The sequence below is a fragment of the Malania oleifera genome, chromosome 1 (assembly GCF_029873635.1).
Source record: "Malania oleifera isolate guangnan ecotype guangnan chromosome 1, ASM2987363v1, whole genome shotgun sequence".
Taxonomy (NCBI): domain Eukaryota; kingdom Viridiplantae; phylum Streptophyta; class Magnoliopsida; order Santalales; family Ximeniaceae; genus Malania; species Malania oleifera.
Window position 1 is genome coordinate 94,377,733 of NC_080417.1, and position 14,345 is coordinate 94,392,077.

General features: G+C 38.6%; 1 non-coding gene across 1 annotated transcript; it reads left to right on the top strand.

Annotated features, from left to right (window-relative positions):
* Nucleotides 1-589: 589 nt before the first annotated feature.
* Nucleotides 590-695, top strand: LOC131147310 (small nucleolar RNA R71). The gene has a single exon (XR_009134700.1). It is a non-coding gene; the product is annotated as a small nucleolar RNA R71 (small nucleolar RNA).
* The last annotated feature ends 13,650 nt before the right edge of the window (nucleotides 696-14,345 follow it).

Genomic DNA, 14,345 nt, shown 5'->3' on the forward strand with positions numbered 1-14,345 from the left:
AAATTTTCGGGCTGAATCAGGATAACTTTGGAGATTTTGGTATGGTTGTGGTGGCAAAGCATTTGGGGCTTGTGGAGGTCTTTGAGCTTGAAAACCTGGAGCTTTTGGCCTCCACAAGAAGTTAGGATATTGTTTCCACCCAGTGTTGTATGTGTTTGAATACGGGTCATTAGAGGGCTTATCATACCAGTTGTGGGTGGCCTTTACTTCCTCATGCCCAAGCTCAGGTAGGGAGTGCGTGTATGGGCAATTATAACATGTATGGGAAGGGTTGGAGCAATTATAACACGTTGTTTGTGGTCCTAGGGACAAGCATTGATCCAGCTTTTTGGATATGGTATGCAGAGTAGAAGCTAAGTCTTGGCTCATGGCTAACTCGTAAACTCTTTTAGGTTTAGAAATTGATGAATTAGGTATTCTACAGGTGGTAGCCATGTGCCGTGGAGAGTTTTCAACCAGATTTTCAAAGAGAATCCATGCCTCATTCTCATGCTTAGTGAGGAAAGTACCTCCGCACGATGCATCAACCATGGACCTATCTCTCTTAGCCAACCCCCCATAGAAAGTTTAGACTAATAGCCACTTGGGGACCTGGTGATGTGGGCATTTATGGAGTAGGTCCCTAAAGCACTCCCAAGTCTCGAAAAAGAGTTCCCCATCCATTTGTGAGAAACTTGTGATGGCTCTCCAAAGCTGGTTAGTCTTCCCAATTGGAAAGTACTTTTTAAGAAATTCATGTTGCATGGTGGCCTAGTTGGTCTGCGAGTTCGGTTCTAAGGACGTCAGCCAATATTTGGCTTTGTCCTTCAGAGAGAATGGGAAGAGCCTAAGATGGAGAGCATCATCACTGGAATTAGGGATGCGGATGGTGGAACAAACTTCCAAGAACTCATCTAGATGCTGATAAGGTTTTTCTATCGAATTCCTATGAAAGTTGGGTAGCATCGCGATGATTAGAGTCTTAATCTCAAATTGTTCCACCTAGACATCTAGGAACTAGATGCAAGATGGTGATGTGTATGCATTAGGTACAAAGTAGTCTCTAAGAGGTTGAAGGTGTTGCTCTCACACCACAGGTAGGTGAGGAGCATGGGGTTTCAGGATTTTTTTAGTGGGAACCGGGGGGTTATCTTTAGCCATTGCTTTTAGTTTAGATGACTCAGCCTTCTCTAGATTAGATATAGGTTTCCTAAGGGGCCTACGAGATTTTTCAATCTTAAGATCTATGGGAATTATCTCGGGTTCTAAAGAATGCAAACCAAACATACACATGTGTAAGCACACATATTTAGACTTCAAAAATAAAAAACAAAATAAAGAAAATAGAAATTAACAAATAAAGAGAAAACAAAAGGAGTGCAAATCAAAAGAACAAGGAAATGATGCTCTAAAGTGAAAGTTGGCTTGTAACCATAGCCAAGTCTCCAGCAACGGTGCCAAAATTTGGTAGGCTCGCCAAGGCTTGGGTCCTTAATTACCAAAAATAATATTTATAAAACCTAACTATCCCAAGTTCAGTAGAAAGTGGGTAAGTCGGGTGTCAATCCTCAGGGACTTTTAGCGCAGTTATTAAACCGCTTCTGAATTAGTTTACTAGAACCTCGTTATGAAATATAAGTGAAAGATGGTATTTTGCAATGATGATTATCTAACAACTACTGGAAAGCATATAAATGAAAGCAAGTAAATCTATACTACTGTAAAGCAGGTAAATTTATAAGTTAACCTACTCCTACAAAGTGATACTATGGTCAGAATCAAATGCTGGATGCCATGCTTCTAACTACGCTCATCCAAACTTCCATAGAAGTACTAACTCGAGCGGGCCAAAGCGAGAGAGGGGCAATTGAGGGAGCAAGGTAGAAAGGGTCCACCAACCGTCCAGAGTATGGTCGGGAACCGGAGCATACCCTATCTCAATGATAACAAACACCTCTGGGGTTCCATAGTTGACTATTTCCCTCTGACTGATGCGTAGAAGTGCTTATCCTTATTTGCAACCTTTCATCAAACACACAACAAATAAATGTAAAACAGTAAATGAAAGCATGAGTAAAAAGATCATCCCTTTATCATTCCAAACGTCTGTCACTAACACCAGAAGTACAAGAGGCGATCCTAATATACACAGCTATTGCCTGAATGCCACTGGTTGTCATAGGCCGTTGAACACTCCATACACGAATCGAAACTACTCTACTCCTATTCTATCTTGGCTCTCAAGGACTTTCTAGGTCTTTCACTCACCTAAAAGAGGTCAAAGAGGAACTCAGAGCTTGTGTTCATAGTGAATACTTATAGGCTCTAGTGTTTACAATGTTTGTTTTACAAATTAGGAAAAGGTTGCAGCAAATCTCGCGCAGAAGATCGTTCCTGTTGACCAAGTCACTCCTATGTCATTCTTGCATGTGCCCTAGTCAGATTTTATGAGAAGTCAAGGATTCAAATCTTCAATGTCTTTGACCTTGTCGTGCTTCAAGGTCCTGATGGTCGAGACTTGCAATATCTCAGTCTTTAGGAAATCTTAATATCTCGACATACTTGCCTTGGAAGGTCTCTTGGCCGAACACTTCATTGAGACTCTCAGTACTTTTGAATTTTAGTTCTATCTCAGTACCTCGTCATGGTCACCCAAGAGGGTCACTTGGTCACGCACTTGGTACCTTGGAGCATTCTGGTCTCAATCTGAACCTTGGAGTCTATAGTGGAAGATTAGGTCGCCCCTGTGGTTTGCTGGTTGCACCACATGGTCGAGCGTTATCTTCTTATCCATTTATGTTCTGAAGCTTCTGGAGCTTGGCTGAACATCTGAATTTGATCTTTGAATCCTCCAAATCATCCTTGACTTCTTGTAATGCCTAACTCCATGGTTTTAACCTATTTTTCCTGAAAAAGACAAAAAACCTTGCATAAATCTGAACAATGATAACTCTAGGTAAATACATAATAAAATGAGGATAAACAAAGATAAATGAGGGTCTAAAATCATATATGTTGTAGTCACTGATATTGAGTTGCTATAGGAACTTTTGAACCTCTTCATCATCAACCTCTTTACTTTTCTTTGCATTTGCTTTATTATCTATATACTTTCATTTTCTCTTTATCCTTTCTCTTTCTTTCCAAGTCTTTTAGAGTGTTTATCATACCAATGGTACCACGTAGATCACCCACTTTTGATAGCTAATTTGCTATCACCATTTTTGCTTCATATTTCCAAAGCACAAATCTGTTTGAGGAATTTCGAAATGGAGTAGGTGGTTTTCAAGGATTTAGTGTTTGATATGGATGATGGTTTGTATTAGATGACCATGGTTATGACTTTGATTATAATGGGGGATATAAAAGGTATAGACTAATGATGCCTTGGATTTCACACACTTCAAAAGCATTGATGGATGTGCTACTATGATCTATCAAAGTACTTATTTTCTTGTTTGAATTTGAAGCACTTTTTACTTGCTAGAATTTCAAAATATTGACATCAATGAAATCTTGAATTTGATGCTTCAAGGTTGGACAATTGTTAGTAGCATGGCTTGATGCATTCATATGATATTCACAATTCTGATTTGGATCATACTATCTTCCCTTGAGATAGTAACTAATGGCACAAGTTGACTAAGGGAATTGGAAGAGTGGTGAATTCCCTTCTTGGTCTTGGATTAGGGTTGACTTGATTTGGTACGTTGTAAGTTGATGATAGGTTGGGTTGTATAGGTGCAAATAACTGAAGTTGATTTGAATTCTGTGCCTTGTTCTTGGAAAACTGCATTCACTTCTCCTTCAATTTTCTCCTTCTTGACAAATATTTTCTTCCTAGCAATTTGTTCAACTGATTTCAAAGTAGTGTTATCAATCAGTTTCCTAGACTTTAGCCCATTTTCATTTTTTACTTTGATAGCTGCAATGATTGCAAATTTTGGATAGACTTTGTGGAATCAACTTGTCATAGTAGACACCTTTCAGTGTTCCCACGAAAGTGCAGACCATTTTGGTATCCAACAATAGTGGATTTGCTTGAGTAGTAACCATTCTCCATCTTTAATCATATTGCTTGAAAGTTTTTGATCCCTTCTTTTCGATATTTTGAAGACTCATTCAATCTATGGAAACCTTAGGATTGAATTGATATTGTTTCTATTGACTCTATGAGTCCAATCCTGTTTTGATTAATAATGACAAATCACTTAGTATTTGATCTGTCCATTGAGATTGTAAGTAGGAACATTATTTAGCATGCATGGAAGGCGAGGAAGTCATGGAACCCACGAGGATTAAAGCATATACAACCTGACACAATACATGGAACTAAAAGAGTAGAAGAATGAAGATTCAAGCGTCAAGTTCAAGATCGTCATGGGAATGAGTATTTATAATAGATTATATTTGCATATTTTATATGATATAGCTAGAAGCTCAAAATATACCCTACACATGCATCTTACGAAAATATTGTAGGGTTAAACATGGACTTGGAGACCTTATTTTGAACCTTGAAAAATGTTTTATGAGAGATCAAAGCAAAAGAGCACATGTAACGACTTGCCTATTTTACCAAAATTTTTTAAAAATATAACATACGTAATGATCCCCATAACCTGCTAAACTGACATAATTATGATCAACTTAGACCCATGGATACCAGGGATATACGTGTTATACATCTCTGACACCTAAGCACCGGAAAACATAAATTACATACATACCATCCAACAGTTACAATACTAGAGTACTACTAATCTGTCAAATATATATATATATATATATATATATATATATATATATCCCAAAAGACCAAAAAGGTAAAAATAGGATCATAATCCAAAAACCATCTTACCTTAGTTCAGTAACTCACCCTCCTACCGGGGTAGTATAAACTGCCTTTACTAACGCGGAGCTTGGTTCGCCTGTCTAACTGGATTCCCTAAAATGTTTTATAAGATGGGGTGAGACATATCTTAGTAAGGAAAATAAACGAACACCAATGTGTGGCAACATAAGTATTTTCGTGTTTTACATAATATCAGTACATAAATCATATGTAGTAAAAACTGTCTATATCGTATTTGAATAAAACATGATACATAGTGAAATAACGTACTAAATTTCTTTACATGAAAATCATCTTATATAGCTGTACATACATGAATAATACCCAGGATGGATAGCTAACTAATGTCATATATTACCCCCACATGACTGGGTTGTGCGGCCCGAAGGCGGGACCTAGCAATGGTTGGCCAACCACCCTAAGTCAAACATGAGTCTATAAGTATGATGGGCCTGCTCCACCTAGTCCAGACTGCCAGGGGAGTGTGTGCACTACCATGAAGCCACATCGATTGCCATCTCCCACACTCTACATAAAATGTGTGGTAGCACTGGCATGAACTTGTATTCGAACTTGAACTTGAACTTGAACTTGTAGCTATGGTACCATGCATCGTGAAAACTAAACTAATCCATCTGGGTTCTGATAACATTTAGTACGTTTCATATACTGAAACATAACTGTTTCATAATCATAATAATATCTGACATATCAATATTTCATGAAATCTTGCATATCATACATAATAACAGCATCTGAGCCAACATGAATCACGACATCTGCGCCGGCATATCACAACATGAAAATCACGGCATTTGCGCCAGTATATCATAACGTACCGAACATGAAATTCTTGTTCTAATTTACATAATATCTGTAAAACAGTTTCTGTACTATTTAATAATTTTCCCGTAAACTGAGAAAAACATCCTTATTCTGGGGAAATCATAATATTATGATATAACATAATTTCATGGAAATAATACTCATGCCACCCAAATATGAATAATACCTTTAAGCATAAAATCTGATCTGAAATCATATTTCCTGTTAATTAATCATTAAATCCATTTTCTTGTTTAACAACAGTATTCCCAAACATTGTGCTAATACATACATAATTTTTGAAAATAAATGTTGTAATATGGTAAATAATTTCATGAAAAATACTGAATTAGTTTATCCCCTTACCTGGCCTACTGAGATGCCCAATAATTAATCTAAAATTACACCCATGGTTTTTCCTAGCTCAACACCCTGAAATTTACATTTTCCTTAACAAAACTTCAGTATTATCTTTCCTAACATATTCTCCTCAGTCCAGAAACACCAAAAACCTAATAAAACTTAAAATAATCAACTTACCCAAATTTTGGAATGGTGCCTAAGTTGGCCTAACCAATGATCTACTCCTGCAGATATGAAGAGAAACTTCCCAGGAGTAGCGTGGCAGCTTCAAATCGTCCAACTTGCTTGAAATGAGGCTGGATTTCTAGAGAGAAGGCATAAAGGATGAAGTTAGAGAGAGAGAGAGAGAGAGAGAGAGAGAGAGAGAGAGAGAGAGAGAGAGAGAGAGAGAGAAATCATGCATGTTTCTATCACAGGAAAATGAATTCTTGCCCTTTTATAAAGTGCTTGTCCATGTGGCCTCGCCGATGAGCCACATATCCTTGTCGATGAGTCCATGAAAGAGGTTTGTCGATGAACACCTTCTTCTTTTCAACAAGTTTTAGGCCCTAAAAATAGTCTCTCGGTAAGTTCTCGTCGACGAGATGCATGTCCCCATTGAAGAGCCCATGAAGCCTGTTCATCGAGAAGCACCCTGCACTTATCGACGAGACCTTGCTGAAACTCCTTTTTGAAAAATCCTTTTCTCCACTTTATTATTTAATTACTATAATTCTTTGGGTCTCTACATTCTCCCCTTATAATAAAAATTTCGTTCTTAAAATTTACTATCTGTGTTGACACCATCCTTTAAAGAAAATAGGCTACTTATTTTATTACTTACCCTCACTTGTGGTGGAGGAATACCGTGATTACATTCAGGGTCCTGGGAGATTACAAATAGTTAAACTAAAATTCTCCCAAAACCAAAATACTACATACTACCAAAAGATTATTACATGTACTGATTAACCTGCAAAAGGGACATTACATACTTATCTGCATCTTTTCCTAATTATTGGTGAACCCCACTGAATAAATGCGGGTATTTTTGTCATATCTGCTCCTTGAGCTCCCATGAAGCTTCCTTTATTGCATAATTTCTCCACAAGAATTTTACTAAAGAAATCTTTTTATTGTGTAATTCCTGATTTTTCTATCCGAAATCTACACTCGTACCTCCTCATACATCAGAGTATCCCTGAGCTCGATCTCACCAAAATTGATTACATGGGAGGAGTCCAGGATGTATTTCCTTAACATGGAAATATGAAATATGTTGTGCATTCTGAACAAAACGGGTGGGAAGGCTAGCCTGTAAGCAACTGACCTTACTCTCTCAAGGATTTCAAGCAGGCCAATAAACCTAGGGCTAAGCTTACCCTTCCTTCAAAATCTCATAATTCCCTTTAATAGAGCTACTTTCAACAACACGTGATCTCCCATATCAAATTCCAGTTTCCTGTGGCAGGTATTAGCATAACTCTTCTACCGGCTCTGAACTGCATTGATCCTATCTCTGATGAGACGAACTTTATCATATGCGTGCTGCAGTAGCTCTGGCCCCACAAATCGTTGCTCACCCATCTCATCCTAGTATAATGGGGAACGACACCTTCTTCTATACAACGTTTCATAAGGTGCGATCCTGATGCTGGCCTGGTAGCTATTATTGTATGCAAATTCCACTAGTGGCATATATTGGGTCCAACTACCCCCAAACTCCAACACGTAAGCACGTAGCATATCCTCAAGAATCTGGATCATCCTCTCAGTCTGCCCATCTATCTAAGGATGAAAGGTCGTGCTGAGGGATAACTGAGACCCCAGAGCCTCCTGTAAGCTCTTCCAAAACCGTGATGTGAAATGTAGGTCTTGTTCTAAAACTATAGACACTGGCACACTATAAGAATGGACTATCTCCTAAACATAAATCTCTGCCAGTCTGTCCATGGAGTAGTTGATTTTCATGGGAAGGAAATGGGCGGTCTTCGTTAGACAATCTACGATCACCCAAATAGCATTCTAACCATGCAATGCCAATGAAAGTCCCATAACAAAATCCATAGATATGTGGTCCCACTTCTACTCCAGAATGAAGAGTGGCTGCAACTAACCCACTAGTCTTTGGTGCTCAACTTTAACCTGCTGGCAAGTCAAGCACTGTGCTATAAACTCGGCAGTCTCCCTCTTCATGCCGCTCCACTAGAAAAATTTTCGAACATTCCTATACATTTTCATACTGTTAGGATGAACCGTGTATAGAGATCTATGAGCCTCCTCTAAAATTATTCTCCTAATATCAGCATCTGCAGGCACACATAATCTGGTGTGAAATCTTAGAGCTCCATCATCTGAAATACTGAACTCCTCTCCTTGATTACCCTGTACTCTGGCTATTACCTTTGCTAATTCTGGGTCCTCTTTCTGAGCAGCTTTAATTCTTTCCTATAATGTAGGTTGGACCACTAAGTTGGCAATAAATGCCTGAGGATCACTCTCTCCCAACTCTATACTAAGTCTCTCAAGATCCATCAGGATTAGATGCTAAACCTCCATAGCTGCTAGTGCTGGTTCCACTGATTTCCTACTCAGAGCATCAGCTACCATGTTTTCTTTCCCTGGGTGGTAACTGATAGTGCATACATAATCTTTAATAAGTTCCAACCACCTCCTCTGTCTCATGTTTAGCCCATTTTGAGCGAAAAAGTGCTTCAAACTTTTGTGATTAGAGAATATATCGCATCCCTCACCGTACAAGTAATGCCTCCAAATCTTTAACGCGTGTAACACTATAGCCAATTCCAAATCGTGGGTAGGGTAGTTCTTTTTATACACTTTCAACTGTTGGGAGGCATAAGCTACGACCCTACCACGTTATATGAATACACAGCCAAGCCCTTTCAAAGACGTGTTACTGTAAATTACATAGCCATCACCTCCAAATAGAATCGTCAGTACTAGTGCAGTGACGAGCCGCTGTTTTAATTCCTAGAAGCTCTACTCACATTCATCATCCCATGCAAATCTGGCATTCTTCTTGATCAGTCATGTCAAAGGCCATGATAGTCCTGAGAATCCCTCTACAAATAAATGGTAATATCTCGCTAGTCCCAAGAAACTCCTAATCTCTTGAACATTCATTGGCCTTTCCCAATTTACCACTGCCTTTATCTTATTGGGATTCACTGAAATTCTATCCCCTGATATAACATGCCCAAGAAACACAACTTTTTCTAGTCAGAATTCACATTTGCTAAACTTGGCATATAATTTATTTTCCCTGAGCATCTGAAGTGCCAGCCATAATTGTGCCTCATGCTCCTTAAAACTACTCAAGTAGACCAGTATCTCATCAATGAAAACTACAATGAACTGGTCTAAATACCAATGCAAGATTCGATTTATCAATTCCATGAATACCACAAGAGCATTTCTTAGACCTAATGACATAACTAGAAATTTATAATGCCCATACCTGGTCCAAAAAGCTGTCTTAGAGAAGTCCTCTGCTTTAACCTTCACCTGGTGATAGCTTGACCAGAGGTCAATCTTGGAATAGACCTGTGTACCCTGAAACTGATCAAATAAATTGTCTATACAAGATAGAGGATACCTGTTCTTGATTGTCACCTTATTAATTTCCTTGTAATCTATACACATCCTTATGAACCCATCTTTCTTCTTTACAAATAACATTGGAGCTCACCACGGTGATACACTAGGCCGAATAAAACCCTTAACCAGCAAGTCTTGCAACTAATTCCTTAGTTCTCCCAACTCTGCTGGAGCCATTATATAAGGAGCTTCAGAAATCGGTGTCATCCCCAGAAGTAGATCAATAGAGAAATCTACCTAGTGATCATGAGGCAACCTAGGTAGCTCATCTAGAAAAACATCTGAAAACTCCTTCACCACTGGCATATTAGCAAGATTTAATTCATTTTCTAACATTTTCTTTACAAAGGCCATAAACCCCTGACATCCCTCCAAGAGCAGTCTTCTTGCTTGCATGGCTAACACTAATTGAGGTGGGGAACACACCTGTGATGCCACAAATTTAAATTCTTACTTACCTGTGGTATGACTATCACCTCTTTCAGATGGTAGTCAATATTAGCATAATTAGCTGCCAACCAATCCATACAGAGTATTATATAAAATCTATACATATCTAGCACAATCAAATCAGTCGGTAACACCCTCCCCTAAATTTCTACTAGATAACCCCTGAGCACTCTGCCATACTTCATCACTGACCCTGACCATGTAGCTACTGACAATTCTACATCTAATAATTGAGTCTCATTTCCAGAAAATTTAACATAGGCCGTAGACAAAGGAATGAGTAGCACTTGAATCAAATAAAATAATAACTTGATATGGTAAAACAGTAAGGGTACCTGTCACTACATCTGCGGCAGTCTCAGCGTCTCTTGGCATCAAAGCATAAACCCTTGCCGAGGCTACATTCCTTTACGGGCCTCCACACGGCACTTGATCACCTCCCCTATAAGGTCTGGGAGCAGGAGCGGTACCAAATGGTGTAGGATAATCTCGTATTAGATGTTTTGGTCGTCCGTAGTGATAACAAATGCCCCTCCCCACTCAACACTCTCCCTAGTGTCTCTTCCCACATGTTTGATAGACAGAGTAGGCCTGTACTGCTTGGACCACACGACCCATAGCTTTCTGCCTCTGTTCCCTGCCATAGCTTCCTCTCCTCCATTGGCCATGACTAGACCTCTGCTGGAAACCTAAAGGTGTGGGTCTTTTCTTCTATCCCTGCTCCTCTGCATCCATTTGCTCACTAGCCTCAGCCACAAATGCTCTGTTTACCAATTCAGAAAAATCATGCACTTTAAAAATTACTACCTGCTTGAGGATTTCTCGCCTCAGACCTCTTCCATACTACCTTGCCTTCCTTACTTCATTAGGAACAATATACGGAGCGAAGCGAGACAACTCTATGAACCTCGTCATGTACTACTGGAGTGAATGTTTTCCCTGCTTCAAATTCAAGAACTCCCCACTTTGGCCTCTTTGATAGTGATAGGAAAATATCTGTCGAAGAATATTTCTTTGAATCGGTCCCATGTCATCTCTATAGGCATTGACCTCTGCCATTCCAGGAGTTTCACTGCCGTTCTCCATCTCTCAGCCTCTCCTGTCAGTTTATATGTGGCAAATAGAACCCTTTGCTCATCTGTACATTGCAACATTGCCAACTCCTTTTCAATCTCTTGCATCCAGTTTCCAATGACCGTAGGATCAGTTCCTCCTGAGATAGCTGGAGGATTCATCATTGTAAACTTCTCAATCGTACAACCGTGGCTTGCAGATAGACCGCCTTGCTCCCTGGAGCTCCGTGCAATCTCATCCATGAGCAGCTGAGCCATGCTATGTAATACTATCTCTGAATTAGCTCTGCCTGCACTCGAGGGCCCTACACCTTCACTACCACTAGCATGAGCACTGCCACTACCTCCATCCTGAAAAGATAACAAACCTAGCTTAGGGACCCCATCCTTATAACTTTCATATCTAACTAAAATCATATTATCCCTTCTATACTAACATCCTTATCTTAATTCAAGATTCAGTCATACACTTTAGAAACACAACCCGACAATAGTTTACTATGACTTTCCTGAAATCGTCACCTTAGGAAAAACACAAAAACCACCATAGAAGTTCTACCTCTAAACTGCAGAACAAAACCTCAAAACCTCAAATCCTTTTTCCTATACTCTGGTATTGTTTCAATTGCACTTTAGAGTCTACAGAACCTAGCAACCTAGGCTTTGATACCAAACTGTAACAACTTGCCTATTTTACTATTTTTTTTTTAAAATTTAACATACGTAATGATCCCCACAACCTACTAAACTGACATAATTATGATCAACTTGGACCCATGGGTACCAGGGATATACTTGTCATACATCTCTGATACTTAAGCAACGGAAAACATAAATTACATACATACCATCTAACAGTTACAATACCAGAGGACTACAATTTGTCAAATATATATACATCCTCAAAGACCAAAAAGGTATATCTAGGATCATAATGCAAAAACCATCTAACATTAGCTCAGTAACTCACCCTCCCATCAAGGTAGTATAAACTGCCTCTACTGACGCGGAGCTCGGTCCACCTGTCTAGCTGGATTTCCTAAAATGTTTTGTAAGATGGGGTGAGACATATCTCAGTAAGGAAAATAAACGAACACTAGTGTGTGGCAACATGAGTATTTTCGTGTTTTACATAATATCAGTACATAAATCATATCTAGTAAAAACTGTCTATATCGTATTTGAATAAAACATGATACATTGTGACATAACGTACTAAATTTCTTTACATGAAAATCATCCTATATAGCTGTACATACATGAATAATACCCAGGATGGATAGCTAACTAATGTCATATATTACCCCCACATGACTGGGTTGTGCGGCCCGAAGACAGGACCTAGCAATTGTTAGCCAACCACGCTAAGTCAAACATGAGTCTATAAGTACGATAGGCCTACTCCACCTGGTCCAAACTGCCAAGGGAGCGCCTACACTACCATGAAGCCACATCGATTGCCATCTCCCACACTCTACATAAAATGTGTAGTAGCACTGTCATGAACTTGTATTCGAACTTGAACTTGAACTTGTAGCTATGGTACCGTGCATCGTGAAAACTAAACTAAGCCATCTGGGTTTTGATAACATTTAGTACGTTTCATATACTGATACATAACTTCTTCATAATCATAATAATATCTAACATGTTAATATTTCATGAAATATTGCATATCATACATAATAACGGCATCTGAGCCAACATGAATCACGACATCTGCGCCGGAATATCATAACATGAAAATCATGACATCTGCGCTGGCATATCATAACGTACTGAACATGAAATTCTTGTACTAGTTTACATAATATCTATAAAAAATGGTTTCTATACTGTTTAATAATTTTTTTGTAAATTGAAAAAAACATGCTTATTCTAGGGAAATCATAATATTATGATATAACATAATTTCATGGAAATAATACTCATGCCACACAAATATGAAAAATACCTTTAAGCATAAAACTTGATCTAAAATCACATTTCCTGTTAATTAATCATTAAATCCATTTTCTTGTTCAACAGCAGTATTCCGAAATATTGTGCTAATATATACATAATTTCTAAAAAAAAATGCTGTAATATGGTAAATAATTTCATGAAAAATATTAACTTAGTTTATCCCCTTACCTGACCTACTAAGAAGCCCACCAATTAATCCAAAATTACACCTGTGGTTTTCCCTAATTCAACACCCTGAAATTTACATTTTCCCCAACAAAACTTCAGTATTATCTTTCCTAACATATTCTCCTCAGTCCAGAAACACTAAAAATCTAATAAAACTGAAAATAATCAACCTACCCAAATTTTGGGATGGTGCCCAAGGTGGTCTAACCAACGATCTACTCCTGCAGATATGAGGCGGCTTCAGATCATCAAACCTGCGTGAAATGAGGCTGGATTTCTAGAAATAAGGAAGGGGGGAAGAAGTTAGAGAGAGAGAGAGAGAGAAAAATCCTGTATGTTTCTCTTGCAGGAAAATGAAGTCTTGCCCTTTTATAGAATGCTTGTCCACGTGGCCTTATCGACGAGCCACATCTCCTCGTCGAAGATTCCATAAAGGAGGTTCATCGATGAAAACATTCTCCTTGTCGACGAGTTTCAGGCCTTGAAAATAGCCTCTTGGTAAGTTCTCATCGACGGGATGTATGTCCTCGTCAACAAGCCCAAGAAGCTTGTTCGTTGACAAGCACCTTGATATCGTCGACGAGACCTTGATGAAACCCCTTTTTAAAAAATCCTTTTCTCCACTTCCTTTATTATTTAATTACTATAATTCTTCGGGTCTCTACAGCACAAATGATTTTGAAAACTAAAATGGAATTTCTGAAGTTGGTTTGCCCAGACAACGGAGGTGTACCTTCAGAAGTTTGAAGATGTAACCTTAGACAATTGAAGTTTTACTTCATACATTTGAAGAATTTCCTCAGAAGACTAAAGATTTAGTTCAATTGTTTGAAAAATTATTTGTTGAAACACAGAATAGGCAGAATACCCTCAGAAGGCTGAATCTTCAGTTCAGTTGTCTGAGCTGGACTTCAGAAGACTTAACCTACATTTTAGTCGTCTGACCTTGTGTCTAGACTAAAATTTTTAGTACTTTAAGGAACATCAGATGACTGAACTCAAGAGCTTAGTCGATTGAACCTGCGAAAGCTTTAAAATTTCGAACTTTAGCAAGAAAACACGCGGATTAT